This window comes from Elaeis guineensis, chromosome 1 (genome assembly GCF_000442705.2).
Source record: "Elaeis guineensis isolate ETL-2024a chromosome 1, EG11, whole genome shotgun sequence".
In the NCBI taxonomy this organism is placed as follows: domain Eukaryota; kingdom Viridiplantae; phylum Streptophyta; class Magnoliopsida; order Arecales; family Arecaceae; genus Elaeis; species Elaeis guineensis.
The window spans coordinates 152,133,844-152,139,965 of record NC_025993.2 but is presented as its reverse complement, the minus strand read 5'-3'; positions in this window follow the sequence as shown (position 1 = coordinate 152,139,965).

The window sequence follows — 6,122 nt, the reverse complement described above, 5'->3', positions numbered from 1 at the left end:
ATATTTTTAATATAAAAAATATTTTATTTTATATATTATTATTATTTATAAATAAAAAATTATAATAGTTAAGAAATTTTTTAGCTGTAGATCATGTTGAAAAAGAATGTAGGTTGCATTCGATGCATCGTCAAGTAATTTTAAAAGATAATTTGGATTACCGATAAAATGAATTGTCATCATTAAATTATCAGTAATATTGATTACTATGTCTGGTACATGCAAATAATGTTGCAGTAAAATTATTAAAAATTTTGATTGATATGTTGGATATGACAATCAGATTATTGACAACGTAGCATTAAATTTTTAAAATATTTTTTTTTCTTCTTCTTTTCATGTCCATTTTTTTCTTCTTCTTCCTTCCATCGCACATTTTCTCCTTCTTCCTTCTATATCTCTAGCAGTATTGGCTATCACCATCCTCGCGGCACATTCGGACCTCTTCGGGAGGAACTCCATCGCATTCCCTGGCGGTATCTCTCTCAAGTGGAACTTCATCGCATCCCCACCATTGGATATGGAGCTGCGGGGCACGAAGGAGGTGTGACGGACAAGGGAGGGGAGCGCGGTTGGGGGTCGGTGCCAGAGGCGCGACAGGCAGAGGGCAGTGGGGGGAAGGGAGCACGGAGCAACGGTGGACGGCGCGATCGCAGGAGGGGGGGTTGGACGGGAGGCACGTGCGAGTGGTGGGTGGCACCGCATGGGGAGGGAGGGAGGGAAGGTGCGAAGGAGCGGTCTTGGAGTCATGTGAGGGGGTGGGGGTGCATGTTCGATGCGGAGCTACGGAGAGAAAGAGGGGTTTAATTTATTTTTTTGATGAGGGCAGTTTTATTTAAATATTTCATTGTTAGATTACTAAATATTTCATAGATAGCCATTCTTTCCTTAGATAATTCGGATTATCTTCTAAGAGGTAATCTAGATTGTCAAGATAATCCAAATTGCCATTCAAAGAATGTACCAAATACAGTAATCCGATGGGGCTTTTTTAAATTGCCAGCAATCTGGATAGATTGCCAGCTGCCAAACGCGACTTTAAGGTATTGTAATGAAAAGTTCATTTGGCTTAAAAGGATATTTTTAGAAAAAAATAAGTCTTCAATTTTCATTCCATGAGAATTTCAAAATTCATATCCTACATGGATTTTTCTCCCTAATAAAGTATGAAATTTTTTTTCATGGAATATTTTTTTCTAACCTCTTTCTTTTGAAGATTTTACTAAGAGCCTTTTTTATCGATTTATAGTTAATTTTAAAAAAAATTATCAGAATAATATCCTCCTAAAATAATTTACCAAAATACTGTCCAGAGAAAAGTTGTCTTTTGATAGGATGATTTTTTTTGCCAACTCATCAGTCTGACCGTCAGTTGGGGGATAGGTGGACCCTATAATGAGTCGCCCTTTGATAGAGTGACTTTATGAGACGTCATACGGTATGGCGACTCTATAAGTCGTCCTATCATAGGATGACTTTATATATTATTTAACATTATATATTATTATATTATAATATTATAATATATTATAATATAATAATATATTATATTACATTATATTAATATAAATATAATATATAAAAATATATTATATTATTATAATATATTATATTATTATATTATTATTTATAATATTATATTATAAAATATTAGTATATTATATTATTTTATTGTTACACATTATTATAATATTGTATAATATAATATTATTTTATTATATATTATAATATTTTATAAATATTAATATATAATATATTATTATATATTATATTTTATTATTATATTATTATAGTATTATATCAATATGTAATATAATATATTTTATTATTATATATTATTTTATTTATTATATTATATTATATTATATTATTTATAATATTATATTATAAAATATGAATATATGATATTATTTTACTGTTATACATTATTATAATATAATATATATGATATTATAGTATTATATTATATCAATATCTTATATTATTATAATATTATATATTATAATATAGTATAATATACTATATTATTATATTATTATATTATTATAATATATTAGATAAATATTATATTATATTATATTATGGTTAAAGATACATTAGGAATCAACTAGTTATCTTAGAAATGATGGACAATCCCAAACTCTAACCATATAACCTGTATCAAGATCAACAATTAATTTTTTGTACAACTAGCAAAAATTATAATATGTGCTTTCAAATGAAAAAAGTTTGTAATATTAATTTCAAAATAATATAATCCAATAGTTGATTACAAATTTTTTTTAGCAAAAAAAATATACAAGTATCACAACTATCGAGAAGCGTATATATCAAGATACTGGGGTCTCTTCCACGTTCGCCTCTCGTAAACGCATGTCATCTCTGGCCGCTGGTGTGATGGTTCAGGCACAGTATCGATCGATGGGAAGGGAGGTGGGGGCATGCTCGGTCTATCAACATATACCTAACATCTACCTTAAGAAATTCTCAGTCGACCTATCTCTAGCCCTCCTATGCTGATCGACGTGTTGCTCATCGGGTTGGTACGACGTGTCTCCCAGTGCACTCATCCTCTGTAATATAGATGCATCATCTACGGAGAAGTCGAAGTTCGAGAAGCTAGGATATGAGGTATGCTGAGCATATGAAGAGATACTCAAATCATCCGTCGATGGCACAGTCTGAAGTCATCTATCCTCTGAGACGACTCGCATAGTATCGACAAGGCCGTCCATAATATCGACAAATGCTCTGTCCTTGCATCCAACAGTGATCGAATGGAAGTCGCTCCTTGTCATATGGTATAGCGATGTGATCCTCTGAAACTATCAGTATGAAAAGAAAAATAAATATTATTCATAAGTATACCAATAATAACATAACGAAATAAGACAAAAGCAAAATGTACTTACGATAATGTCCATTATGCTGCCCGAAGGATGGAACCTTATCTCGGGTAGCTCACTCATCAATGGCGAGATGAATTGCATAGTGATGCTTCTGTACAACTGCAGATATGGATCATAATAATCTATTATGAGAAGCACAGGTGGACCAGCCACAATCAAATCCTCCCGCCGCTCCCATATGTCAATACGCCACAATCAAATCATCCCGCACGTTGGCCCCGCTTGGGCTGCGCGTCGCCGCCTGCGGCGGCCGACCGTCGGCGGTCCTCTGCCACCTCGGGTCTTGTGTCGACTTCAAAAGCTCGTATCTCCTCCATCCGAGCTCCATTTGGGGTGATCTTGATCTCGTTGGACTTCGTTTTTCACCATGAATCTCACTGTGGGCTCAATATGGGCTGAATCTCGAGGCATCAAATCCTAACAATCTCCATCTCGACTCGATATTCGACCTCCTCCAAACTCCGAGAGCCTCTGGATCTCCTCGCCCCCATGCCCTGGGGCAATCGCCTGCTGATCATGGATGGGCAAACATGGGAGTCGAGTCAGACTGCTCGATCCCATCTCCATCGTATGCTGTGCTCCTCCTAACCTGAGATCTGCTCGGGGCATCATCTTGCGGCAATAGAAATCTTACCTTGCGACGTCGCCTCTCGTCCTCCCGAGTCTCCTGTCTCGTGCTCGATCCACCTCCAGGAGCTTCACCTCGCTCTGGGCTCCACCTGGCTCCTGAAGCTCCACCTCGCACTGGGCTCCCCGCTAGGTAATAATGTCCTCTGCTCCCATTCTTCTCCTCCAGCACAATTCTATCGCTGCGTAGCACCCTCAGGATTCCTCCACTAGCTACCGTCCTGTAGCCACTCGAATCCAGTCTGCTAAGTGAGATAAGATTCCGTCTGAAATTGGATATGTATCGGACCTCCCCCAATTTTCTCACTGCACCGTCATGTGTCCTCCAGCTGACTGTCCCAATGCCTCTGATCGCACAGCTCAATCCATCCGGCAAATATGCAGTGCCCTCACTGTTCTCCAGGGAGTCAAACTGCTCCTTTCTGCAACATACATGATAGGGGCATGCAGAATCTAATATCCACTGCTGGAAAGAGGTAGATACCTCGTCAGATATTTTCAAGATATCTCCATCTGAATCGCTGCCGGCCGTCGCTATAGCAGCCACCGTCCGATTTTTGAGTTGAGGGCAATCTCTGGCTAGATGCCCCAACTCCTCACACCGGTAACACCTGATTTTGCTTAAGTCCCTCCTGGACTTGGATCGCCCTCGTTGCGATATCCTGTCGCTCCGTTTACCGCCTCCTGCTCCTCCAGAAGTCACCAAAGTTGAGCTACCGTCACCTAAGCTCGAAGCTAGGTTCTCCCTCCTGAGAATCTCGTTCTGGAGTATCGCCACGGTGACCTTGTCCATCTTAATGGTGCTCTTTCCCACTAAAAGAGCAGTCACCAAGGACTCGTACGAAGGGAGAAGCGACGCCAGCAAAACCAGCACCCTGGTCTTCTCCTCAACATTCTCACCAATGTTGAGGAGGTCGGTGAGGATCTTCTGGAAGTAGCTCAGATGCTCCTGCACGTTTTGTCCCTCAGTCATCCGTAGTTGGTAGAACTGCCTCAAGAGGAAAAGAGTGTTGGTGAGAGACTTCGCCATGTATAACTCTTCGAGCTTCGACCACAGCACCGTCGGAGAAGTCTCGCTCAACATATGGATCACCACCTCATCCGTCAGGTACATGCGGATGGTGCTCACCGCCTGCATCTGTAGCCGTTTTCAATTTCGCACCTCCATGGTGGTCGGCTTCTCATCGCACAAGAGAGCATCGATCAACCCCTGTTGGATGAGCACGTCCTTCACCCTTGCCTGCCACAAGGAGAAATTGCTCTTACCATCGAACTTGTTGATCTCCATCTTAATTATTTCTGTCTTCTCCATCTTCAGTCTTGCTCACCACTGTTGCAATCTGCACCCTTGTACCATCTTGCTCTGATACCACTTGTTGGATGGATGTCTGATCAGGACACCACATCCCAAGATCTTTTCAGTACCACGCGATGCAGCAGGAAGAAAGAAAAAATAAAACAAAACAATCAAAATACGTGGATCAGCCACAAAAGGGCTCACCTCCACGGGGCATGCAAACTTCACTATAAAAAAAAAAATTTACAAGAGGAGATCTCACCCTCAACCCTCGTACACTCAATTTCTCTATCACTAGAAATTTTTCTCACAAAAGCTCTCTCTCTTGGAAGACCCCCTGAACCCCTGAAGTGCCTGGCGTTCGCTGTCCAAGAGTCTCCTGCTCCTTTTCTCTCAGCGCTTCCACCTCTCTCTCTTCTTCGGGTTCCTTCTCGGGTTCATGCCGCCGTAGGTTTCCGTAAGAAAACCAGGCCAAAAGACCACACCACCCTCTTTCTGTGCCTCGCAGGCCTTTTTAAAGGGTTAAACATGACTTAGATTAGGTTTAGGTCTCCTTAATCAACCCAAATCAAGTCCCAGGCCGTTGGATCGAGATCGGAAGTCACCTACGCCGTCCGATCGTACTTCGATCCATAAAATAGTATCATGGACCGTGAGAAATGTATGGGAAATGTCCATGTGGTCCATGCGGTCCGCCATGGACCGCCTGGTCCATGGTGGATCGGGGTACAGGCCCAGGCAAGGCGCATGGGCCTGGGCCACGCCCGTGCACGGGCTGGGCCGCACGCCTGGCTGGGCCACCCGCCCATCTGGGCCGCATACCTGGATCGCGCGTCCCCTGTGTTGGCCCCGCCTGGGCCGTGCGCTGCCGCCTGCGGCCGCGCCGCCGTTGCTCCGCCGGCCCGCCGCCGGCCGCCGATGGTCCTCCGCCGTCTCGGATTTCATGCAGACTTCAAAAGCTCGTATCTCCTCCATTCGAGCTCCGTTTGGGGTGATCTTGATCTCGTTGGACTCCATTTTTCACTGCGAACCTCGCTGTGGGCTCAATGTGGGCTGAATCTTGAGACATCAAATCTTAACAATCTTGTTGTTATGACCGTTCTGCAGCAAGAATGGGGGTCATTACATAAAAAGAATTTGATTGTTATTTTTTTTTTTTTCATTTTTCATTCAAAAGTATATTTAAGTTCAACTAATTTCTTCTTTCTTAAAATTTTTTCATTTTATGGATAAAGATCCATCTTATCGGTTAAGAGGAGCTACTTATAAGTGTCAAATTATAACCATGG